At 48.0% G+C, this 27,735-nt stretch overlaps 1 protein-coding gene across 1 annotated transcript in view; it reads right to left on the reverse strand.

Moving 5' to 3' along the window:
- Positions 1-27,735, reverse strand: part of LOC135049817 (organic solute transporter subunit alpha-like) — an 85,839-nt gene that overhangs the window by 53,951 nt on the left and 4,153 nt on the right. The window lies entirely within an intron of this gene.

Here is a 27,735-nt window from a genome sequence, read left to right on the forward strand (position 1 = left end):
TCACACAAAATAACTCGGCTGGAGGTGAAACTTAAAAACCTGCTGAGGGACTTATAATTAGAATCCAATTAGCCGAATTAAATATTAATAAGCCAAATTCAGTCCGTCAGTTCAGGCAAAAAATTGTAAAAAGCACTCCAGACCCCCACTGCCAACAGTGACGAGTAGCTAGCCATCCGAGTAGGGAGGACAGGGGAGACACACAAGACTGAAATGACAGAAACACATCTGAACAACCGAACTGTTAATAAAACAAACAAACTTATTCAGAAAACGGCCGAATGTAACGCTTATAACTAGCCGACTTCCATCGGCCCAAAGCCTTAATTTCGGCCACTGAAAACCCTGCTGATGCCGCGGAGGTGGCGGCCCCGATCCTAAATGAGTGCGAGCCGAAATCATGAGGGGAAAGGCCCAGGCCGGACAGGCAACGCCTAAGCATCCAATTAAATTGATACCTAGTCAAAGGCAAACCATCATAATGTAGAAGCCAAGAACCCTCTACCGAAGGTCTCACCCCCACATAACGATTAGCCAATGTCACCGGACAACACCTCCCAGCAACTGATGGCGCTAAAGTGACCCATCGGCCCTTACCTAACTGATCTGTTTTAGCACGGCGCAGCCTGCACATCAAAGACCCATCCCCCACTACCACATCGGAACGCAGCATAATAGAATCCGTTCGTTTGGAAGCCGCGACCAATTCAGACAACCTAAATGCCCCTTGAAACGCCATGGAAAATGCCAATTCAAACAGGAGTGCTTCAAAACTCGTGGCCGCCACCTCTGCAACTACCCCAATCAGTGAAGGAAGAAGGGACGCATCGATAGGGCGCCTTCTATCTGGCGGAGTCGGCGCTGAACACGCCCACCCCTTGATAGCCTTCGTTAAAAGGAAACTCTTCGTAAAATCTGGGAAACCCTTTAACTTTGAGAAAAAGGATATCCCTGCAAGGTACCGAGATACTACTGATCTCGATCTCCCTGTTACGAAGAGTTGCCAGACAAAAGCAAGCAGCAACCGTCGACTCCTCTTACCTCTAGGCCCTTGGTCACGGGAAAAATCTTCCCATTCCTTCCAGGCCTGCCGGTACACCTTGAGAGTGGCTGGGGCAAGAGATAGCTCAGCTAGCCCCTCCAGTCCGCCTCGATGATCTGCCAAACATAAGAGGGGCAGGGTACACCAACCGCATCAGCCTCTGGGGCTAATATTCGGAATCTATCCCACTGTCCTCTTGATAGCGCATCCGCAACGCCATTCTCAACCCCAGGAACATGCTGAGCCCGAAACAAAACGTTGAAACGCATGCATTGCAGCACTAGCTTTGACAACACTCGCAGAACACGCAGCGCCTTAGCTCTCTGATTGTTGACAGCATGTACGACTCCCAGATTGTCGCAACGGAAGAGAATACTGCGATTGCTAAGCCGCCCACCCCAAATCTCCGAGGCGACCATAATGGGGAAAAGTTCCAGCAATAGAAGGTCATTTGTCAGACCCCTCTGTGACCACCCCGCAGGCCAAGGCGCAACGCACCAAGAACCACGCAAAAAAACAACCAAAACCTGCCGAACCTGCCGCATCCGTGAAGAGCTGCAACTCGGTGTTGTCCACGACCGGGGCCATCCAAATCCGTACACCATTAAAATCCGCCAAAAACGAAACCCAAACTGAAAGGTCTCTCATAATTTCCGAAGATAAGCGAATAAAATGATGTGGCCTGGAAACCCCAGCCGTGGACCGCTCCAGCTTATGGCAAAAAAACCCTGCCCATGGGAATAACCCTACAGGCAAAGTTCAAAAGACCCAAAAGAGATTGGGCCTGCCGTAAAGTAACCTTACGACGCCCCACGCACTGTTGAATCGACTCCCGAAGCTTCTCGACCTTGTCCCGAGGAAGTCGGCAAGCGCCTGCAGCGGTATCAATTTCGATACCCAGGAATGACAAACACGAGGTAGGCCCCTCTGTTTTGTCCTCCGCCACAGGTACCCCAAAATGCCTAAATAGTGCTCGTAAGGAGAACAAAAGCTCACTACACCGCAAAGAATCTGCGGGCCCCACACACAGGAAATCGTCAAGATAATGTGCTATCCCACGACCCCCGCAAGAAAACTCCACGCACCAATGCAAAAATGTACTAAATTTCTCAAAAAACGCGCAAGAAATGGAACACCCCATAGGCAAGCACTTGTCCACGAAGTATTCCCCATTGATGCGGAAACCCATGAATCTGAATGACTCCGGGTGTAGCGGAAGTAAACGGAAGGCCGACTCAACATCAATCTTAGCCATGAGGGCCCCGAGGCCACATGTCCGTACCATACCCAGAGCATCATCAAAGGACTGATACACCACCGAACAATACTCCGGAGGAATAGCATCGTTAACTGATGACCCGGATGGATAAGACAAATGCTGAATGAGCCGAAACCTCCCTGGAGCTTTCTTGGGAACAACCCCCACTGGGGAAATTATTAAGTTCTCCACCGGCGGCTGCGCAAAGGGGCCCGCCATTCATCCTAGCTGCACTTCCAAGTCGACCTTACCCCGAAGAACTAAAGGAAACTCCCGAGCCGATTGCAGGTTCCTGGGAGCCCAAACAACAACATCGCCCTCAACCGGCAAACGAAAACCAAACTTAAAACCGCAAAAAAGAAAATCAGCGTCCACCCTATTTGGATACCACCCCAACCATTTGGACATGGCCTCCAAACGTATTGGGGTGGGCGCCCTAGTTAACGGCGGCACCCCCGGCTGCCTTATTGGCAGCGCCGCTGGCTGCCTTGGCCCCCTGTCGTCCGAATCTAAAACAATTGGCGGCAGGGTGGAAACCGTTGCATCGCAAACAAAGGTGTCGAAAACGACACCGCTGCCCCATATTGCAGGAAGAATTATTGAAAGCAAAGCATTTTCCTTTCGATGGAACTTGCCATGCTGAACGCCCGGCTACCCCAAAACGCCGCGCAGTGGAAGGCTCCGTGCCCGCACGCGCCGCAGAAACCCCCGCCTGCTGAGCGTCTGGCCCGCCCTTAGCGGCCTGCTTCGCATCCTGCGACCTCGTGACGTGAAGCCAAACCTCCACATTTTTGCATCCAAAGTCAATGACATGGAGGCAATCATGTTTCTGTCTGAACTCCTTGTCGTACGCCCTCCACGCCGTGTCTTTCGACTGACGGTGCATGTCGTGAACCAGGTGTATGTACCTGATCACGTTCATGTGTTCCTCCGGCCGATCCTCCAAGTAGCACGCAGCGAACACGCAAATCCCCGCCAACCAATTGTCGAAAGATCTAAAAGCCTCAACTCCTATGCCGCCTTTCGCTTGCGCCTCCTTAAACTCCTTCTTAGAATCCTCCGTCAGTGTGAAAACATCAACGTACTCCCCTTGCTGAATTCGTTTTCTAGAACTCTCGCGGAGCCCCCGCAAGACCGCAGTGTAGTCGCAATGAACTACGCCCGGAAAATTGCGACGCTTTCTGGCCCTACGCACTCTACCAGAAACCCTACGCCTTTTGCCCCGCCCATCTCGCCTTTGCGCCTCCCGCCGCGCATATTTTTGAGCTCTTCTCTTTTCCTCCGCCGCGCTACTAACCGCCGATCGCACAGAAGAGGAGGAAGAGGAAGCAGAACTGCTATACCCCCTGTATGAAGAGGAAGATGCAGTCCCCCAACTCACATCAGAATCCTCCTCCAACTCACCTGACGTCCCGGACACAGACGGCGATGTTTCCCTTTCAACTAGGCCGTCATCGAGGTCCTCCCCTTCTGGCGAATCTGAAAAAGATGGAAGAGCCACCCCAGAGGCCGCAGTCCCACTGGCGGGATGTGAAGACAACAAAATCCTCCTGGGGTCCCTAACACCTTCGGCCGCCGTACTCACTATTACACCCTGGTTCTCATGAAGCAGAGTTTCAGTGGAGTGGGTTTCATACACCTCACCAGTCGGTAAGTGTACAGTATACTGGAAATAGGTGCAGGGATGCTGGAACATCTTTATGGCAGGTAGTAATCAGGTCTCTCTGGAGCTAAGTGACAGACAATAAAAAGGAGATGGTCCCTAAACAATGCTTAATAGTGATCTTGGTGTCCATCTTGGGATAGTGCATACCCTCAAACTGTACCTTTTTGGCAGGTACAGTACCTTTTTTTATGGTCTGTACCGATTTTTGGCTCTCCAAACTTCCATTGAAAGTATAGGAAAAGGGTCGTGGTCATGCCCCCTTCACCGTGACCACACCCCCTTTTCGGATTTGTGCCGATTTTTTTGGCTAATTCAGTAGGATAGCAAATTCTGCTAATCAGCAGAATTTGCTATCCTTTTGCACGCATGCTGGGGGCCGCCCAGAATGCTGACCGGCGCCTCTCCACCTGCAACAAACAGAAATTGCGATCGCCTCGCAATTCTGCTTGTCAGCAGAAACTAAGGTTGACTAGCTGCGGCCGCAGGAGTCCCGGCGCCATCTTACCTGTCGCAGTGTCTGCGTGTGACGTCATGCAGCTGCCGTGGCCGCGCCCCCAACACGCCCCCATTCGCGCCGCACGGCCCACCGTTCGGGACGCCCCGCCCCCGCAACGCTCCGTTTCCTCCCTGAAAACGGAGCGTTGTCGCCCCATGACCGCCTCTACCTGACTGGTAGAGGCGAACGCATTTTCTGCGGCTACCCGCAGAAAGTGCGGACGCATGCGCTGTACGGCCCGCTGTGCATGCGCCCACCACCTCAAAAATTCTGGTTGGATCGCGATTTGCAACCCAACCTGAATTAGCCCCTGTATGTGTAAAATGTTGGATGGTATGATAGTGCATAAAACCTTGCTGAAGAACAGAAGACTGGAGTCTGCACAGTAGCACACTCTTCTTTCTACACCAGTAATGTTGGGAGCTATGTAATACACTTGCACTATAAATGATATACAGGTTGAGTATCCCTTATCCAAAATGCTTGGGACCTGAGGTATTTTGGATATGGGATTTTTCCGTATTTTGGAATAATTGCATACCATAATGAGATATCATGGTGATGGGACCCAAGTCTAAGCACAGAATGCATTTATGTTACATATACACCTTATACACACAGCCTGAAGGAAATTTTAGCCAATATTTTAATAACTTTGTGCACTGAACAAAGTGTTCGTACACTCACACAATTCATTTATGTTTCATATACACCTTATACACACAGCCTGAAGGTCATTTAATACAATATTTTTAATAACTGTGTGTGTTAAACAAAGTTTGTGTACATTGAGCCATCAAAAAACAAAGGTTTCACTATCTCAGTCTCACTCAAAAAAGTCCGTATTTCGGAATATTCCGTATTTCGGAATATTTGGATATGGGATACTCAACCTGTATTTTTATTTTGACCGGTAAACATTCTGACATACAATGATTTCGCTGGATGAATTAGAGCAACTTGTCTTTTCTTTTTTTTCAGGTATTTACTGAAAGCCAAACTGTATATACAGGAAACTGCTGGCAGGTTAAAAAGGAAGTCTCAGAACATCCCTTTCCAGCAGCCAGTTCATACAAGGCTGATGGAAATGCAAACAGCATAAGTAACTTTTGTTAAATACGTTTTTAAGAAACTTCCTAACAAATGAGTGGTTGGTATAAGATTCACTTTAATCTTAAAGGAATTTCAGAACTACTTCCTGCCACTGTTGATGGCCAGGAGTGTGAACTATTGCATTGCCTGGTTATCCTGGGTGTCGATCAGTGTTTCTGTTTGGGTAATGACTAGGAATTCTCATGTTAGCTGATGGCAAATGATGCATTAAGTAACAATCCAAATAGTTTGCCATCACAAAACATTATTAGCACTAGTTAAAAGCCCGTCAAAATGACGGACATCGAGTCCGGATTATACGGGGAGTGGTCGCTACTCACACAGGAGCTGCCGGGTCTCTGGAAGTGCTGCTGCTGGGAGCCGGGGATCTGTCATGCTGAGTGTGTGTGTGTGTGTGAGGGAGAGAGAGAGAAAGTGTGTGTGTGTAGGTGTGTGTGTGTGTGTGTGTAGGTGTGTGTATATATATATATATATATATATATATATATACACACACACACACACACACACACACACACACACACACATATATATATATATATATATATATATATACATACACACATACAGTACACACACCTCACTGTGCTAATTGGAGTAAACAATAATTTTAACAAATTTAAACGTCCGCACCTGGAATACTGATTCCGCACCTGGAATCAGTGAACTCGAAAGGGTTCAAAGGCAAGCTACTAAACTAATTAAAGGCCTAGAGGGACTGGATTATAAGGAAAGGCTTACTAGGTTGAATATTTTATACACTAGAAAAGAGGCGCCTAAGAGGAGATATTATTAATATCTTCAAATATGTAAAGGGAAATCACAAAGAGTTATCAGAGGAATTATTTATTAAAAGAACACAGTTTAGGACATGTGGGCACTCGCTGCGGCTGGAGGAGAGAAAGTTCCGAACGCAACGGAGGAAAGGGTTCTTCACTGTTAGGGAAATTAGGATGTGGAATTCCCTGCCAGGGAAGGTGGTAATGGCGGAATCTGTAATTGGATTTAAAAAAGGAATGGATACATTTCTGAATGAAAATGATATCCAAGGTTATAATATTTAAAATATCAATGTGGTTAATTCGGGGGTAACATGAGTTATAGTAGTTAACTAGGCATAAAACATTATTCAGCGGGTATGTAGAATCATCACAACTTAATACAGGTTGAACACGATGGGCAATTTGCCTCTATTCAACCTCAATTACTATATTACTATATTACTATATTATGTTCAGGCAGCGCTTTATTACTATCTTGTGGAGCTTGAGTTCTCACTAATTGTTTTATAAAGTAAGGTGAATACCTTATGTGCTAGATGAGTATGGTATTGATTCCTAAAAAGCTGTTTTTGAATATACCCAATAATTTCTTTGTACGTATGAATACATTTAAAACAATTTAATATCAATAAAACACATTAAAACAATTCACAATACTGTACACAGAGCTCTTTCTTACAGTTATAAAAAAAAAACACCCTTAGGTGACAATATACAACCAATTTGGCCAGTTCCTAAACAATTTTGTTTAAACGCCAATAATAACGTTTTTAACCAACGCGTTTGGTCTGTGGAAACTTCTTCAGGGGTGTTCAGTTGTAATTAGACTTTGTTTTGGGTATTTTCCAAATCATATAGCCAAGTTAAAATCATTGGTATTTGTGCTCTTGTGGGGTTCTAGGATTCCTGCATTTATTAGTCGTCACACATCAATTAACTGTCAGTATTGTAATAGATCTTTGTGCTTTTTCCTTACGGGATCTGATTACACCCACCGGAATTTGGTTAATGAGGCTTTATAGGGCCCGAATTAAGACCATTTGTACTTGAATTCTTGTATGTTGACTAGGACCCCTATATTTATTTATGACGCACAAATCTCAACCTCGTGCCTTATTTCGGTCCTTTAGGCCTTTTCGATCAAATGGTTCTACAGGGTCTGATTACAACTACCAGGAGTTGGTTTGAAGTTGCCCTTTATTGAAGTTCATATTGTTAGAATCGGGTGCTGCTAGGATATCTAATTGTATTGTTGGTAGTCTTTGTTCTCTCTTAAACCGTCTTGGCTCTTTTGCGCAGCCAGGAGTCCAAGTGGACTTTCACTTTCCTTTTCCTGGTTACTTCTGCTACTTGTTTCCGAGTCCCGGGATGGCAAGTAACCTGGGGTTACAGCATAGTATGTGGAGGAGGAGGTGCAGAGTATGTGGCGGGAGTAGTATATGGAAGGTGCCCTGTATATACACAGTAGGGGGCACTATATGGAAGGGTATGGGGGTGCAGTGTGTATATAGAGGCATTATATGGTGGGGGCTGCAGAATATGGAAGAGGATGGGGGTGCAGTGTATATAGGGCAATATATGGTGGGGGGTGCAGTGTACATAGGGTGTGTGTGTCCAGGTCCCGAACAGAGCTCCATCAGGCCATCAGCGGCATCACAGAGGTGAGGAGCAGCGTTAACCTGTTATATTTATAGATTTGTAATACTATATTTAAAAAATCTGCATCTCTCTCTCAGTTGTCTCTATATGCCCCTACCACTTTACTTTCTCCCTAGTCCCATTTTGCCCTTATTCCACTTTCCATCCCCCCACTAGTCCTTATCTGCCCCTACCCCCACTCTCTCATCAGCTCCCTCTCTCTGTATGCAGCAAGTGTGAAACAGTCAGATCAGTATTAAGCGGGTGTACACACTAAAGCGATGTTGGCATGATATGCCATTTCGTAACGACATATTGCCTACATTGCTCAGTGTGTATGGGGGATTGCACGCTCCCACTGTTGCTAGCAACGGACGCTTTGTCGCTAGTGCCCTGCTTTATGCTTATGAAGGATGGAACATGTTTGTTCCGTACTTCATTAGCATCACCCGAGTGTGTACACACGATCTGGGCTGACGGGGATTCGTTCCAACGACAGAACAAATCACGCTCTAGTGTGTCCCCGGGTTTAGTAATATTAGCAGCACTAGGTTAGGTGGCTCAGGCTGTAACATCTCCCTGCAGTATCACTTTCACCTGTGACAGCTTGCAGTACACAAAGGAGTCATTTGGTCTGTCCGACACCCTCTTGTGGCCTCCAGCACACATAACAGAGGTGAGGAGCAGCGTTAGATTTCTATTATCTGGTATTGTATGTGAGTAAAGACATATTTTGAAAGACACTAGGTGACATTTAACTTACAGGTTGCTGCCCTAGCTTTTACGTGTTGTACATTTCATGACATCAGTCTTGATTGTGATACTAGACCAGTGATCTCCATCAAAGTCAGGGCGGGATGTACTATGTCACATCGCCACCCATCGCTGCCGATCGTCACGATGCTAATTGCATATGTACTTACATATGCGATTAGCATTGCGAAGAACAGCTCTTCCGATAAGAGCTGTCCCTCGCGAATCCCGTCGGCTGCATGAATTCCGGGTTTCGGCCCCGGGAGTCATCCTGTACCACAGAGTACCTCCAGCGTCCCCAGCAGCAGGAGGCGAAGGAGAAGGAGTTGTCCTACCCGGAGTGGCTTAGCCGGAGTTGCGTGGAGCTGAAGCAGGCACTCTCCTGGAGCAAGCTCTACCTTAGCCGGGCCAAGCTCAAAGCCTCCAGCCGCACCTTGGCGCTGCTCTCCGAATTTGCCATGGTAAGAGGAGCCGGTGTTTCCGCTGCACATGTCTCCCGGCCGCTGCTCCACACCTACCAGTTACCAGGGCTCAGCAGCGCCCTGCATTAATATGCAGACTGAAGGGGCGGCCGCATGGCATGCTGGGAGAGAACCAATCGGATCTCTCTCACCAGCGCTGCGGAGAGATACCCTCCGCAGCAATAACCCGGCGGCCAGGGGCTAGTACATTCGAAAAATGCGGTAAACGGGGGTTTACTGCATTTTCCGTTTAGTACATCCCACCCTCAATGTTTTGGGACACAGACAGGGCCCTTTTTCAAGACACTTAACCACTTAACTGGTATGGTCGCATCAGATGCGACCACACCAGGCTGGGCTTTCCCTGACATGGTCGCATCTGATGCGACCAGCCAGAAACGCCCAGTGGGCTGTTGTGGTAAGAGATTCTTCCCACATACCTCCCGGCCCCTATGGAGCTTATGGCTCCTTCTCTAGACTGTCCCGATCACTGTAGCAACAGTGATCGGGAAGCCCGGCTTCACCCCCTCCCAACCGGCGGCTACTGAGAGCAGCAGCCGCCGATAGGTCAGCGCCGCTCGGCTGAATGTACCTGGCGGCTGCAGAGAGCAGCAGCCGCCGGAAAATCAGCGCCGCTTGATTGAATGTACCCGGCGGCTGCAGAGAGCAGCAGCCGCTGGGAACACACTTTGCATATTGGGAGGGGTGGGGTGGGGGAGTAATGCCTATGGTGGTGGTGTGTGTGGGGGGGGGGGGAATAGTAATATGACACTGGGGGGGTGTTTTAAAAAAAATAAAAAAAAAATACACTGGCGACAGGAGGAGGGCGGTGCAGAAAAAAAACGGGAATAGCAAGTCATTTTATTATGGGAGCCAATGGACAAGGGGTGGTGTAAGACACCCCATAAGCATATTAAAAATAAGAATTTACTCACCGGTAATTCTATTTCTCGTAGTCCGTAGTGGATGCTGGGAACTCCGTAAGGACCATGGGGAATAGACGGCTCCGCAGGAGACTGGGCACATCTAAAGAAAGATTTAGGACTATCTGGTGTGCACTGGCTCCTCCCCCCATGACCCTCCTCCAAGCCTCAGTTAGGACACTGTGCCCGGAAGAGCTGACACAATAAAGAAGGATTTTGAATCCCGGGTAAGACTCATACCAGCCACACCAATCACACCGTATAACTCGTGATAGGAACCCCGGTTAACAGTATGATAACAAAAGGAGCCTCTGAACAGATGGCTCGCAATAACAACCCGATTTGTGTAACAATAACTATTTACAAGTATTGCAGACAATCCGCACTTGGGATGGGCGCCCAGCATCCACTACGGACTACGAGAAATAGAATTACCGGTGAGTAAATTCTTATTTTCTCTGACGTCCTAGTGGATGCTGGGAACTCCGTAAGGACCATGGGGATTATACCAAAGCTCCCAAACGGGCGGGAGAGTGCGGATGACTCTGCAGCACCGAATGAGAGAACTCCAGGTCCTCCTCAGCCAGGGTATCAAATCTATAGAATTTTGCAAACGTGTTTGCCCCTGACCAAGTAGCAGCTCGGCAAAGTTGTAAAGCCGAGACCCCTCGGGCAGCCGCCCAAGATGAGCCCACCTTCCTTGTGGAATGGGCTTTTGCAGATTTAGGCTGCGGTAGTCCCACCGCAGAATGCGCCAGCTGAATAGTGCTACAAATCCAGCGCGCGATAGTCTGCTTAGAAGCAGGAGCACCCAGTTTGTTGGGTGCATACAGGATAAACAGCGAGTCAGTTTTCCTGACTCCAGCCGTCCTGGAAACATAAATTTTCAGGGCCCTGACTACGTCCAGTAACTTGGAATCCTCCAAGTCCCTAGTAGCCGCAGGCACCACAATAGGCTGGTTCAAGTGAAACGCTGATACGAGTCCTCAACTCTGCCCTATCCATATGGAAAATCAGATAAGGGCTTTTATAGGACAAAGCCGCCAATTCTGACACACGCCTGGCCGAAGCCAGGGCCAACAGCATGACCACTTTCCACGTGAGATATTTCAAATCCACAGTCTTAAGTGGTTCAAACCAATGTGATTTCAGGAACTCCAAAACCACATTGAGATCCCAAGGTGCCACTGGGGGCACAAAAGGAGGCTGAGTATGCAGAACTCCTTTGACAAAAGTCTGAACTTCAGGCAGTGAAGCCAGTTCTTTCTGGAAGAAAATCGACAGGGCCGAAATCTGGACCTTAATGGACCCCAATTTGAGGCCCCACGTCACCCCTGCTTGCAGGAAATGCAGGATTCGACCCAGTTGAAATTCCTCCGTTGGGGCCTTCCTGGCCTCACACCAAGCAACAGATTTCCGCCAAATGCGGTGATAATGTTTTGCGGTGACATCCTTCCTGGCTTTGATCAGGGTAGGGATGACTTCCTCCGGAATGCCCTTTTCCTTCAGGATCCGGTGTTCAACCGCCATGCCGTCAAACGTAGCCGCGGTAAGTCTTGGAACAGACAGGGCCCCTGCTGCAGCAGGTCCTGTCTGAGCGGCAGAGGCCAAGGGTCCTCTGAAAGCATCTCTTGAAGTTCCGGGTACCAAGCTCTTCTTGGCCAATCCGGAACCACGAGTATAGTTTTCACTCCTCGCCTTCGTATTATTCTCAGTACCTTGGGAATGAGAGGCAGAGGAGGAAACACATAAACCGACAGGTACACCCACGGTGTTACTAGAGCGTCCACAGCGATCGCCTGAGGGTCCCTTGACCTGGCGCAATATCTTTTTAGCTTTTTGTTGAGGCGGGACGCCATCATGTCCACCTGTGGTCTTTCCCAACGGTTTACCAGCATTTGGAAGACTTCTGGATGAAGTCCCCATTCTCCCGGGTGGAGGTCGTGCCTGCTGAGGAAGTCTGCTTCCCAGTTGTCCACTCCCGGAATGAACACTGCTGTCAGTGCTACACATGATTTTCCGCCCATCGGAGAATCCTTGTGGCTTCTGCCAATGCCCTCCTGCTTCTTGTGCCGCCCTGTCTGTTTACATGGGCGACCGCCGTGATGTTGTCTGATTGGATCAGTACCGGCTGGTTCTGAAGCAGGGACCTTGCTTGGCTTAGGGCATTGTAAATGGCCCTTAACTCCAGAATATTTATGTGAAGCGAAATCTCCTGATTTGACCACAGTCCTTGGAAATTTCTTCCCTGTGTGACTGCACCCCAGCCCCGAAGGCTGGCATCCGTGGTCACCAGGACCCAGTCCTGTATTCCGAATCTGCGGCCCTCTAGTAGATGAGCCCTCTGCAGCCACCACAGCAGCGACACCCTGGTCCCTGCCGACAGGGTTATCCGCTGTTGCATCTGGAGATGGGACCCGGACCATTTGTCCAACAGGTCCCACTGGAAAGTCCTTGCGTGGAACCTTCCGAATGGAATTGCTTCGTACGAAGCTACCATTTTTCCCAGGACTCGTGTGCATTGATGTACCGACACCTGTCCCGGTTTTAGGAGGTCTCTGACTAGAGATGACAACTCCTCGGCTTTTTCCACTGGAAGAAACACTTTTTTCTGGTCGGTGTCCAGAATCATTCCCAGGAACAGAAGACGTTTCGTCGGGACCAGCTGTGACTTTGGAATATTGAGAATCCAGCCGTGCTGTTGCAGCACTTCCCGAGAAAGTGCTACCCCCACTACCAACTGTTCCTTGGACCTCGCCTTTATCAGGAGATCGTCCAAGTACGGGATAATTAAAAACTCCCTTCTTGCGAAGGAGTATCATCATGTCAGCCATTACCTTGGTAAAGACCCTCGGTGCCGTGGATAACCCAAACGGCAGCGTCTGGAACTGATAGTGACAGTCCTGTACCACAAACCTGAGGTACTCCTGGTGAGGAGGGTAAATGGGGACATGCAGGTAAGCATCCTTGATGTCCAGAGAGACCCTGTAATCCCCCTCGTCCAGGTTCGCAATAACCGCCCTGAGCGATTCCATCTTGAACTTGAATCTTTTGATATATGTGTTCAAGGATTTTAAATTTAATATGGGTCTCACCGAACCTTCCGGTTTCGGTACCACAAACATTGTGGAATAGTAACCCTTTCCTTGTTGAAGGAGGGGTACCTTGACAATCACTTGCAGTGAATACAGTTTTTAGATAACCACCACACTGCCTCCCTGGCAGAGGGAGTTGCCGGTAAGGCAGATTTTAGGAAACGGCGGGGGGGGGGAAGACGTCTCGAATTCCAGCCTGTACCCCTGAGATACTGTTTGAAGAACCCCGGGATCCGCCTGTGAGAGAGCCCACTGTGCGCTGAAATTTTTGAGACGGGCCCCCACCGTACCCGGGTCCGCCTGAGCAGTCCCAGCGTCATGCTGTGGACTTACCGGACGCAGGGGAGGACTTCTGCTCTTGGGAACTAGCTGTGTGCTGCAGCTTTTTCCCTCTACCTTTTCCTCTTGGCAGAAAAGATGAGCCTCCAGCCCTCTTGCTTTTCTGGGGCCGAAAGGACTGTACCTGATAATACAGTGCTTTCTTTTGCTGTGGGGTAGCTTGTGGCAACCAGTTTGATTTCCCAGCAGTAGCTGTGGAAACTAGGTCTGAAAGACCATCCCCAAACAGTTCCACCCCCTTATAGGGCAAAACTTCCATGTGCCGTTTTGAATCGGCATCGCTTTTACATAGCGCTTATTTGTGATGCCAGCCGGCAAATATCCCTCTGTGCATCACGCATGTATAAGACAGCGTCTTTTATATGCTCTATTGTCAGCAAAATATTGTCCCTATCCATAGTATTATCCGACAGGGAATCTGACCACGCAGCTGCCGCACTGCACCTCCATGCCGAGGCAATAGCTGGTCTCAATATAATGCTCGTTTGTGTGTATATAGCTTTAAGGGTAGTTTCCTGCTTTCTATCAGCAGGTTCCTTTAGGGCGGCCGTATCCGGAGACGGTAGTGCCACCTTTTTTAATAAGCGTGTCAGCGCTTTATCTACCCTAGGGGGTATTTCCCAACGTGACCTATCCTCTGGCGGAAAAGGGTACGCTGCTTAGAAATTATCAATTTCTTATCGGGGGAAGTCCACGCTTCCTCACACACCTCATATTAATTTCTCAGATGCAGGAAAAACTACAGGTAGTTTTTTCTTACCAAACATAATACCCTTTTTTGTGGTACCTGGGGTATTATCAGAAATGTGTAATACATTTTTCATTGCCTCAATCATGTAACGGGTGGACCTATTGGAGGGTACACTAGTCTCATCGTCGTCGACACTGGAGTCGGTATCCGTGTCGACATCTGTGTCTGTCACCTGAGGTAGCGGGCGTTTTAAAGCCCCTGATGACATTTGAGACGCTGGAACAGGCACAAGCTGAGTAGCCGGCTGTCCTATGTCGTCAAACCTTTTGTGTAAGGAGTTGACACCTTCCATAAGTCCATCCACACAGGTGTCGACCCCGCAGGGGGTGACATCACATTCACAGGCATTTGCTCCGCCTCCACATCATTTTCCTCATCATACATGTCGACACAGCAGTACCGACACACAGCACACACACAGGGAATGCTCTGACAGAGGACAGGACCCCGCAAAGCCCTTTAGGGAGACAGAGGGAGAGTATGCCAGCACACACCAGAGCGCTATATATCACAGGGATATCACCTATAGAGAGTGTTTTCCCTTATAGCTGCATTATTATAATATACTGCGCCTAATTTTTGTGCCCCCCTCTCTTTTTAACCCTTTCTGTAGTGCAGGACTGCAGGGGAGAGCCAGGGAGCGATCCTTCCAGCTGAGCTGTGAGGGAAAATGGCGCCAGTGTGCTGAGGGAGATGGCTCCGCCCCTTTTTCGGCGGGCTTTCTCCCGCTATTTTAATAATTCTGGCAGGGGTTAATATACACCTATATAGCCCCTGGGGCTATATGTGGTGTCAGTTTGCCAGCCAAGGTGCTATTTATTGCTGCTCAGAGCGCCCCCCCCCCAGCGCCCTGCACCCATCAGTGACCGCAGTGTGTGGTGTGCATGAGGAGCAATGGCGCACAGCTGCAGTGCTGTGCGCTACCTTGGAGAAGACAGAAGTCTTCAGCCGCCGATTTTCCGGACCTTCTTGCTTCTGGCTCTGTAAGGGGGACGGCGGCGCGGCTCCGGGAACGGACGACGAGGTCGGGTCCTGTGTTCGATCCCTCTGGAGCTAATGGTGTCCAGTAGCCTAAGAAGCCCAAGCTACCACCACTTAGGTAGGTTCGCTTCTTCTCCCCTTAGTCCCTCGGTGCAGTGAGCCTGTTGCCAGCAGGTCTCACTGTAAAATAAAAAACCTAAACTATACTTTCTTTCTAGGAGCTCAGGAGAGCCCCTAGTGTGCATCCAGCTCGGCCGGGCACAGAAATCTAACTGAGGCTTGGAGGAGGGTCATGGGGGGAGGAGCCAGTGCACACCAGATAGTCCTAAATCTTTCTTTAGATGTGCCCAGTCTCCTGCGGAGCCGTCTATTCCCCATGGTCCTTACGGAGTTCCCAGCATCCACTAGGACGTCAGAGAAAAATAATAATAAAATGAAATATAGTTTTAAAAGTGCTTTTTAAACTATATTACATAAAAAAAACCTGTCAATTTCTGACCGGTTTTGCTGGCAAAAAAAGTGTCAGTTAAGTGGTTAAGGGTACGACATAGATAATTAAATCCACCAGATAGCAATGCATCTCAGATATCATGATCACAAAATGCTGTTCCTGTCATTGTAGTAACTGCGGTCGCAACTTTGATGGTGTCACAAATTAATGATTATCGGTAGACTGTGCATGCATTTTGGCTGCAGTGCGCACTTGCCAAGCTACATTTGCGATGTTGCTGGCAGTGAGGAATCAGTCACAGAGTGACTTGAAGAGGCCGTTTGGTGGGGGGTAACAGGATGTGTCTGCAAAAATGCAGGCATGTCATGACCATTTTTGGGTGTGTCTCAGTGTGCAACTGCAATCTCGTACACATAAGACATGGCACCAGCATCGCAACTCCCGCCCCATTCTACACAGCCAAGGAGACACTTAGGGAGTCGATGTTCCTTGCATATGCATCATAGTTGCAATGGAGTATGCAGTTGCTGATCATGTTGCGATGACTCCAGTGGGTGTCTCATTTGTAGGCAGCCGCTACACTTGCGATACCTTACAGTTCCGTCACTGAAAAGGATCGCTGCTGCCTCGGCATTTGCGACTGCATCTGAATCAGGCCCCATGACCATACATACAACAAGCTACAACCTCTCTCTCTTTGACTGTGAAAATTACAAAAGCTGCACTTTTTTCAAATGATCATGTGTATTCTTTTGTTTTTTTCTACAATGGATGGATGACCCCATGTGGTCACATACCCTGACAATTGCAGGTTTGTAATCCCTAGCCTGGAAAAATTAAATCTATGCAAAGCTTTTGTATCAGCTGCATATATCCATAATTTACTCTGCCTCCCAAGCCTTAACCGGGTATACACTAGTGATGAGCGGGTTCGGTTCCTCGGAATCCGAACCCCCCCGAACTTCAGCCTTTTTACACGGGTCCGAGGCAGACTCGGATCTTCCCGCCTTGCTCGGTTAACCCGAGCGCGCCCGAACGTCATCATCCCGCTGTTGGATTCTATCGCGAGACTCGGATTCTATATAAGGAGCCGCGCGTCGCCGCCATTTTCACACGTGCATTGAGATTGATAGGGAGAGGACGTGGCTGGCGTCCTCTCCGTTTAGAATAGAAATAGATAGAGAGCGAGAGTGAGACACTTGATTTACTGGAGCTTAGGAGTACTCAGAGAGTGCAGAGTTTACTAGTGACTGACCAGTGACCACCAGTGCAGTTTTATTATTATTTAATATAATCCGTTCTCTGCCTGAAAAAAAAAACGATACACAGTGACACAGTATACCATATCTGTGCTCAGCCTCAGTGTGCTGCATCATCTATGTATATCTGACTGTGCTGAGTGCTCACTGCTCACACAGCTTAATTGTGGGGGAGACTGGGGAGCAGTTATAGCAGGAGTACATTAACAGTGCACACTTTTGCTGCCAGAGTGCCACTGCCAGTGTGACTGACCAGTGACCACTGACCACCAGTATATTGTGATTGTCTGCCTGAAAAAGTTAAACACTCGTCGTGTGGTGTTTTTATTCTATAAACGCATTCTGCTGACAGTGTCCAGCAGGTCCGTCATTATATAATATATACCTGTCCTGCAGTAGTGATATATATATATTTTTTATATCATTATCATCCAGTCTATATTAGCAGCAGACGCAGTACGGTAGTCCACGGCTATAGCTACCTCTGTGTCGGCAGTCGCTCGTCCATCCATAATTGTATACCACCTACCTGTGGTGTTTTTTTTTCTTTCTATCTTCTTGATACTAGTAGCTTACTTTAGGAGTCTGCAGTGCTGACAGTGTCCAGCAGGTCCGTCATTATATAATATATACCTGTCCGGCTGCAGTAGTGATATATATATATTTTTTATATCATTATCATCCAGTCTATATTAGCAGCAGACGCAGTACGGTAGTCCACGGCTGTAGCTACCTCTGTGTCGGCAGTCGCTCGTCCATCCATAATTGTATACCACCTACCTGTGGTGTTTTTTTTTTTTCTATCTTCTTGATACTAGTAGCTTACTTTAGGAGTCTGCAGTGCTGACAGTGTCCAGCAGGTCCGTAATTATATAATATATACCTGTCCGGCTGCAGTAGTGATATATATATATATTTTTTATATCATTATCATCCAGTCTATATTAGCAGCAGACGCAGTACGGTAGTCCACGGCTGTAGCTACCTCTGTGTCGGCAGTCGCTCGTCCATCCATAAGTATACTAGTATCCATCCATCTCCATTGTTTACCTGAGGTGCCTTTTAGTTGTGCCTATTAAAATATGGAGAACAAAAATGTTGAGGTTCCAAAAATAGGGAAAGATCAAGATCGACTTCCACCTCGTGCTGAAGCTGCTGCCACTAGTCATGGCCGAGACGATGAAATGCCATCAACGTCGTCTGCCAAGGCCGATGCCCAATGTCATAGTACAGAGCATATAAAATCCAAAACACCAAATATCAGTAAAAAAAGGACTCAAAAATCTAAAATAAAATTGTCGGAGGAGAAGCGTAAACTTGCCAATATGCCATTTACCACACGGAGTGGCAAGGAACGGCTGAGGCCCTGGCCTATGTTCATGGCTAGTGGTTCAGCTTCACATGAGGATGGAAGCACTCAGCCTCTCGCTAGAAAAATGAAAAGACTCAAGCTGGCAAAAGCACAGCAAAGAACTGTGCGTTCTTCGAAATCACAAATCCACAAGGAGAGTCCAATTGTGTCGTTTGCGATGCCTGACCTTCCCAACACTGGACGTGAAGAGCATGCGCCTTCCACCATTTGCACGCCCCCTGCAAGTGCTGGAAGGAGCACCCGCAGTCCAGTTCCTGATAGTCAGATTGAAGATGTCAGTGTTGAAGTACACCAAGATGAGGAGGATATGGGTGTTGCTGGCGCTGGGGAGGAAATTGACCAGGAGGATTCTGATGGTGAGGTGGTTTGTTTAAGTCAGGCACCCGGGGAGACACCTGTTGTCCGTGGGAGGAATAGGGCCATTGACATGCCTGGTGAAAATACCAAAAAAATCAGCTCTTCGGTGTGGAAGTATTTCAACAGAAATGCGGACAACATTTGTCAAGCCGTGTGTTGCCTTTGTCAAGCTGTAATAAGTAGGGGTAAGGACGTTAACCACCTCGGAACATCCTCCCTTATACGTCACCTGCAGCGCATTCATCATAAGTCAGTGACAAGTTCAAAAACTTTGGGCGACAGCGGAAGCAGTCCACTGACCAGTAAATCCCTTCCTCTTGTAACCAAGCTCACGCAAACCACCCCACCAACTCCCTCAGTGTCAATTTCCTCCTTCCCCAGGAATGCCAATAGTCCTGCAGGCCATGTCACTGGCAATTCTGACGAGTCCTCTCCTGCCTGGGATTCCTCCGATGCATCCTTGCGTGTAACGCCTACTGCTGCTGGCGCTGCTGTTGTTGCTGCTGGGAGTCGATGGTCATCCCAGAGGGGAAGTCGTAAGACCACTTTTACTACTTCCACCAAGCAATTGACTGTCCAACAGTCCTTTGCGAGGAAGATGAAATATCACAGCAGTCATCCTGCTGCAAAGCGGATAACTGAGGCCTTGGCATCCTGGGCGGTGAGAAACGTGGTTCCGGTATCCATCATTACTGCAGAGCCAACTAGAGACTTGTTGGAGGTACTGTGTCCCCGGTACCAAATACCATCTAGGTTCCATTTCTCTAGGCAGGCGATACCGAAAATGTACACAGACCTCAGAAAAAGACTCACCAGTGTCCTAAAAAATGCAGTTGTACCCAATGTCCACTTAACCACGGACATGTGGACAAGTGGAGCAGGGCAGGCTCAGGACTATATGACTGTGACAGCCCACTGGGTAGATGTATGGACTCCCGCCGCAAGAACAGCAGCGGCGGCACCAGTAGCAGCATCTCGCAAACGCCAACTCTTTCCTAGGCAGGCTACGCTTTGTATCACCGCTTTCCAGAATACGCACACAGCTGAAAACCTCTTACGGCAACTGAGGAAGATCATCGCGGAATGGCTTACCCCAATTAGACTCTCCTGTGGATTTGTGGCATCGGACAACGCCAGCAATATTGTGTGTGCATTAAATCTGGGCAAATTCCAGCACGTCCCATGTTTTGCACATACCTTGAATTTGGTGGTGCAGAATTATTTAAAAAACGAGAGGGGCGTGCAAGAGATGCTGTCGGTGGCCAGAAGAATTGCGGGACACTTTCGGCGTACAGGCACCACGTACAGAAGACTGGAGCACCACCAAAAACGCCTGAACCTGCCCTGCCATCATCTGAAGCAAGAAGTGGTAACGAGGTGGAATTCAACCCTCTATATGCTTCAGAGGTTGGAGGAGCAGCAAAAGGCCATTCAAGCCTATACAACTGAGCACGATATAGGAGGTGGAATGCACCTGTCTCAAGCGCAGTGGAGAATGATTTCAACGTTGTGCAAGGTTCTGCAACCTTTTGAACTTGCCACACGTGAAGTCAGTTCAGACACTGCCAGCCTGAGTCAGGTCATTCCCCTCATCAGGCTTTTGCAGAAGAAGCTGGAGACATTGAAGGAGGAGCTAACACAGAGCGATTCCGCTAGGCATGTGGGACTTGTGGACGGAGCCCTTAATTCGCTTAACAAGGATTCACGGGTGGTCAATCTGTTGAAATCAGAGCACTACATTTTGGCCACCGTGCTCGATCCTAGATTTAAAACCTACCTTGGATCTCTCTTTCCGGCAGACACAAGTCTGCTGGGGTTCAAAGAACTGCTGGTGACAAAATTGTCAAGTCAAGCGGAACGCGACCTGTCAACATCTCTTCCTTCACATTCTCCCGCAACTGGGGGTGCGAGGAAAAGGCTCAGAATTCCGAGCCCACCCGCTGGCGGTGATGCAGGGCAGTCTGGAGCGACTGCTGATGCTGACATCTGGTCCGGACTGAAGGACCTGACAACGATTACGGACATGTCGTCTACTGTCACTGCATATGATTCTCTCCCCATTGAAAGAATGGTGGAGGATTATATGAGTGACCGCATCCAAGTAGGCACGTCAGACAGTCCGTACTTATACTGGCAGGAAAAAGAGGCAATTTGGAGGCCCTTGCACAAACTGGCTTTATTCTACCTAAGTTGCCCTCCCACAAGTGTGTACTCCGAAAGAGTGTTTAGTGCCGCCGCTCACCTTGTCAGCAATCGGCGTACGAGGTTACATCCAGAAAATGTGGAGAAGATGATGTTCATTAAAATGAATTATAATCAATTCCTCCGTGGAGACATTCACCAGCAGCAATTGCCTCCACAAAGTACACAGGGAGCTGAGATGGTGGATTCCAGTGGGGACGAATTGATAATCTGTGAGGAGGGGGATGTACACGGTGATATATCGGAGGATGATGATGAGGTGGACATCTTGCCTCTGTAGAGCCAGTTTGTGCAAGGAGAGATTAATTGCTTCTTTTTTGGTGGGGGTCCAAACCAACCCGTCATTTCAGTCACAGTCGTGTGGCAGACCCTGTCACTGAAATGATGGGTTGGTTAAAGTGTGCATGTCCTGTTTATACAACATAAGGGTGGGTGGGAGGGCCCAAGGACAATTCCATCTTGCACCTCTTTTTTCTTTCATTTTTCTTTGCGTTATGTGCTGTTTGGGGAGTAGTTTTTGGAAGGGCCATCCTGCGTGACACTGCAGTGCAACTCCTAGATGGGCCAGGTGTTTGTGTCGGCCACTTGGGTCGCTTATCTTAGTCACACAGCTACCTCATTGCGCATCTTTTTTTTCTTCTTTGCGTCATGTGCTGTTTGGGGAGTAGTTTTTTGAAGGGCCATCCTGCGTGACACTGCAGTGCCACTCCTAGATGGGCCAGGTGTTTGTGTCGGCCACTAGGGTCGCTTAGCTTAGTCACACAGCTACCTCATTGCGCCTCTTTTTTTCTTTGCGTCATGTGCTGTTTGGGGGGTGTTTTTTGGAAGGGCCATCCTGCGTGACACTGCAGTGCCACTCCTAGATGGGCCAGGTGCTTGTGTCGGCCACTAGGGTCGCTTATCTTAGTCACACAGCTACCTCATTGCGCATCTTTTTTTTCTTCTTTGCGTCATGTGCTGTTTGGGGAGTAGTTTTTTGAAGGGCCATCCTGCGTGACACTGCAGTGCCACTCCTAGATGGGCCAGGTGTTTGTGTCGGCCACTAGGGTCGCTTAGCTTAGTCACACAGCTACCTCATTGCGCCTCTTTTTTTCTTTGCGTCATGTGCTGTTTGGGGGCTGTTTTTTGGAAGGGCCATCCTGCGTGACACTGCAGTGCCACTCCTAGATGGGCCAGGTGTTTGTGTCGGCCACTAGGGTCGCTTAGCTTACTCACACAGCTACCTCATTGCGCCTCTTTTTTTTCTTCTTTGCGTCATGTGCTGTTTGGGGAGTAGTTTTTTGAAGGGCCATCCTGCGTGACACTGCAGTGCCACTCCTAGATGGGCCAGGTGTTTGTGTCGGCCACTTGGGTCGCTGAGCTTAGTCATCCAGCGACCTCGGTGCAAATTTTAGGACTAAAAATAATATTGTGAGGTGTGAGGTGTTCAGAATAGACTGAAAATGAGTGGAAATTATGGTTATTGAGGTTAATAATACTTTGGGATCAAAATGACCCCCAAGTTCTATGATTTAAGCTGTTTTTTAGGGTTTTTTGAAAAAAAAACACCTGAATCCAAAACACACCCGAATCCGACAAAAAAAATTCGGTGAGGTTTTGCCAAAACGCGTTCGAACCCAAAACACGGCCGCGGAACCGAACCCAAAACCAAAACCCGAAAAATTTCCGGTGCTCATCACTAGTATACACTAGACGATATTGTGGATCAGGCATTCCCAACCACAGTCCTAAAGGCACACCAACAGTGCAGGTTTTTTTTTTTTAATTCAATAATTTTTTATTGGTTTTCCACTTTGCAATTAAACAATACAACAAAACTACTAAACATACAGTGTTCCAGATAAGGGAATGCGCAGATTCCCATCCAAAAAGTTCCAATCACAGCATGTGAGATGTGCAGGCTCCACTCATGCATATACATTTATAAATCAGGAGAAGTGACAGATATGGAGACACCTTATTCAGCTATAATAATCATATATATCTCAAAAACTAATCAACCAACTATATTTGTACAACACATAACCTCAAACCCGGGCAAGTGGGTGGCCGGCCGCGGCCCCATGGGCGATACACGAAAGGGAAAACAACGCCATCAGTACAGACCCACCTACACACCTCCACAGAATCCCCATGGTACATGGCCCATCCCTCCATCCCGTCAACATATTGGTCACATTGTGGCAAGTAATCAGTCACTATGGTTCGTTGAATTAGGAGAGCTGAGCCATCTGCCCCATAGGTCGTGATACTTTTTCCTTGTTTTTCTAGCCATGTATACATATTTTTCGTGAGCAGCTGTTTCATTAACAAGCGAAACCCATGACTGTACTGTGGGAGCATCCTTAGCCAACCATAATCTAGCGACACACACCTTGGCTAAAGCACACAGATTAATCAGATATCGTCTGCTAGGAGCATCCAGGGTCTCTTCCTCCAAAGCCGACAACACACATACCACCGGAGTACACACATCCAATGGAATACCAGTCGACACCATAATACTAATAACACCAGACCAAAACACTGCCATCCTGGGGCAAAGCCAAATAATGTGCCAAAAATCAGCATCCAGACTGCCACATTTAGGACATCTGGTAGTATGAGTACCGCCCATGCGGGCCAATCTCACTGGTGTCATGTACACTCTGTGTATAATAAACAATTGGATTTGCTGATATCTAGTGGTGGTGGTGGTAGATAACCGTGGGGAGCAAAGAGCATTCTCCCATACCTCGTCAGAAATTGTTCCCAGGTCCGATTCCCATTTATTTCTAAGAGAGGATAATGGGTCAGAGTAGTGAGACCGGAGCATACTTGTATAAATACTGGATACCAAATGCCCGTTACCCAGATTCTGTAAGAGCAACTTGACTGGGGAGGCCAGAATCTTCGGAGGGGTATTAGAAAACTGTACATTAATCGCATGTCTCAGTTGCAAATAACGATAAAAATAAGAGGAGGGTAAATTATAGTCCTGTTGGAGCTGCTGGAAAGATTTCAATATATCACCATTATACAATTGCCCCAGGGATGTAACCCCCCACCTACGCCACACCGCCCTAGTATGCAGCGAGGCCAGTTCTGGGAGACCAAGGACATTATCTAACGGAGTGTCTGGGTCTATACCCTGGCCCAGCAATATAGTATGTACCCGCTTCCACACAAGAGTGGCCTGCCTTATTATAGGGACCTCAGACAATTTAGCGTTCCCACAGAGTAACAACTGCAACGGCGTGCCATCAGGATACTCCTGCAGAAACATTTGTGAGTGTAAGGTGAGTCTGTCGAAGTCAGACATCCACTCCCAGATATGCCCCAACTGCGCTGCATAATAGTAGAATTTAAAGACAGGGAGGGCCAGTCCTCCAGTCAGTCTTGGTCTAGACAGGGTGTCAATCTTCAACCGTGCTCTCCTGCTAGCCCAAATCAAGGAAGACAGTAGGCTGTCAATTTGCCTGAATATTTTTAAGCCAATATATATAGGTGACTGCTGAAGAACATAGAGGAGCTTAGGGAGGTACACCATTTTCACTAAGTTGACCCTACCAGTAATAGTCAGAGGCAAAGCCCCCCAAACCTTAATTTTCGAGCGGAGAAAAACAATCTGCGGCGTAATATTAAGAGAAACATAAGTACAAGGGTCATTCGATACCCAGATACTTAAAGGAGTCTACCCACTTAAGCGGGATATGGATCAATGGGGCTACCGGGATTGGACCCTTAAGTGGAGTGATGTTGGATTTATCCCAATTAATTTTGAACCCGGAGAATTGTCCATGGGTGTTGATCATATCCAGAATTATTGGCATAGAGGAGACATAATCCTGAACAAATAGCAGGAGATCATCAGCATATAATGCTATTCTATCTTCTCTTGCGCCCACCTTAATACCCATAATATCGGGACTAGCTCTAATCAAACATGCCAATGGTTCAATAGCGATGGCGAACAATGTGGGGGAGAGCGGGCAACCCTGTCTCGTTCCCCTGGACAAGGGGAAGGAATGTGATACGTATCCATTCACCGAGACCCTGGCCATGGGCAGAGAATAAAGCAATCTAACATATTTGATAAAATTGGGACCCATGCCAAATCTACTCATGGTTTCCCACAAGAAGGCCCACTCCACCGAATCAAAGGCCTTTGCGGCATCTAAGGAGGCTACAACAGAAGAGCAGGCCTCCCCATGAGAAACCTGAAAATGGGTGAACAAGCGCCTTAAATTAACAGCAGTGGACTTACCAGGCATAAAGCCTGTTTGGTCCGGGTGAATGATTTGGGTTATAACCCGATTGAGTCTAGAAGCCAGGACCTTGGCCAGGATTTTAATATCCGTGGGTAGCAGAGAGATAGGTCGATATGACTCAACCCTCTTGGGGTCCTTATCTGGCTTGGGAATCACTATAATCAATGCCTCCGCCATAGAAAGGGGAAGCCTATTTTGTTCAAATATAGTATTAAATAGAGTAAGCAACTGAGGGGCGAAAAATCTAACGTGTTTCTTATACAACTCCGATGGGATACCATCAAGGCCAGAGGCCTTGCCATCTGGAGATGCGGTGATCGCAGCCTCTACCTCCTCCAACGACAGAGGAGCGTCAAGAAGAGCTCTAGCCTCACTGGAGATACAGGGCAACTGGATTCGATCCAAGTAATTACACAATTCTATCGGGGAACATGTTAGTGTGGAGCTATATAACGCTTGATAATATGATACAAATTCCGTGACAATTTGGGGGGTGCGGTCTAATACCGTCCCGGCCGAGTTCACAACCTCTAGTACCGTATGAGAGGAACGGTCCCCCCTTGCAAGATTAGCCAAATAAGAGCCCGGTCTATCCCCTGTAGCGTAGTGAACATGCGAGGAGAATAGAAGCCTGTGCTGGGTTTTCCCCCATAGATACTCCTTCCATTCTTTCTGAGCATGGAGCCAGTCTAATTTAGAGTTGTCCAAGCCATCCCGTATGTATATCATCTCAGAAGCAATAACTCGAGCCTCCAGCTCAGCCTCATGTTTCTTAAAGGAGGATTTAAGACTACCCACTCTTTTGATCAAAGTCCCTCTCATGAAAGCTTTAAAGGTATCCCACAATAAGGAGATGTCGGTAGTGTCCGCATGTGAATTAAAAAATTCTAGCCAGCTAGCTTCCAATTCGGATCCCGCACCCATATGCGTGAGCCAAAAGAGGTGTAAAATTTCCATACTGCTTGGCCCCTCTGAGAGCTTAAGTCAATATGTACCGATACAGGGGAGTGGTCCGAAATACCCCTAGTCTCATATTTAACACCATGTATCATAGGCAGGAGCTCCCGAGTGAGGAGAGCCAAGTCTATCCTAGAGAAGGAAGTGTGGGAGTGTGAGAAACATGAATATTGCCTCAGGTCAGGATATTTCAATCTCCAAGGATCGACCAAGCCCAGCTCAGAGACAGTGTCTGCAAATGGAGACCGCTTCGGCTGTGGGTTGGAGGATGCCATGGAGAACCTATCCAGTTCATGGTTTAAGACATTGTTAAAGTCACCCATACATACGGCAGCCTCCCCCGGGGACGCAGCCATGAAGGTAGACACCTTTTTAAGAACGTCAGGCGAGTAAGGAGGGGGCACATACACAGCTAGCAACAGTAAAGGAACGGAGTTGATTTTACATTTTAGAAACACATACCTCCCCCACTGATCTGTTTGTACACCATCAAGCAAGAAAGGAACAGACTTTCTAATCAGAATCGACACTCCCCGGGATGCCGAGGTATGCGTGGAATGAAAAGCCCACCCCACCCACGGCTTTTTAAGGGACAGAAGTCTAGTGCCTACCAAGTGGGTCTCCATTAAACAGATTACATCTGATGCATATTGTTTGATCTGCCTAAGTACCAAGGAACGCTTGATTTTGTCATTGATCCCCCTCACATTCCAGGACAGTAACCTGACCAGAGCCATAACAGAGCACTTTTAACGATGAAGCAGATGACCCGCGACCAGCCACCCAAGCACATATCCACTCACCCATACCCGTGTGCAGCTGCAAGGGAAGCACATCTGAAACAAGCACACTGCATATCAGAGAATAAAAACAAAACAATACTTTCGTAACATAACCCCCACCCCCACCCCGTATACCACTAAAAACTTGCAGCATACCTGATTCCCTAACAAACAACTCTCCCAAAAAGCGAACACTAACAACTAAGGCAAGAAATACCCTTACACATTTTACAAAGTCAAATAAAACAAAAGAAAGACCCAAAAAGGGGGGCCAAGAATTCAATGACCTTGCGGCAGGAGTAACCTCCAGCAAAACTCAAGTCCCCCCTAGGGCCGTCAGAACAGCCCCATCTAAAGAACCACTTAGGACCATACATCCGGACAGGGATATACCCAGGTGGCCCTGAGAGTAATCTATAGAGCTGAACAGGATGCTAGTTCAGGGCAATATGAGGCAGATATAAGGGCATAAGTAAGCACCGCAACATTTTAGTGAAAGTAGAATAACAGTTTTAAAGATATCCCAGCATTTACCCCTACAACAATGAGCACACATCCCTCCCAGAAACCCAATGCTTGGGTTCAGTCAGCGGCCATCGCCCGCCGTGCCGGAAAGTGTCTATCCAGCCACACCGAAGCCTCACAAGGAGTCAAGAAGAATTTAGTTTCTCCATCCGAAACCACCCGCAGTTTAGACGGAAAGAGCATGGCATAGGGGATGTTCAGGTCACGCAGCCTGCGTTTCACAGGGACAAACTGAGCTCTATCTTTTTGCACGTCAATTGCGAAATCCGGAAAAACTGAAAT

Source organism: Pseudophryne corroboree, chromosome 2 (assembly GCF_028390025.1).
Source record: "Pseudophryne corroboree isolate aPseCor3 chromosome 2, aPseCor3.hap2, whole genome shotgun sequence".
Classification (NCBI taxonomy): domain Eukaryota; kingdom Metazoa; phylum Chordata; class Amphibia; order Anura; family Myobatrachidae; genus Pseudophryne; species Pseudophryne corroboree.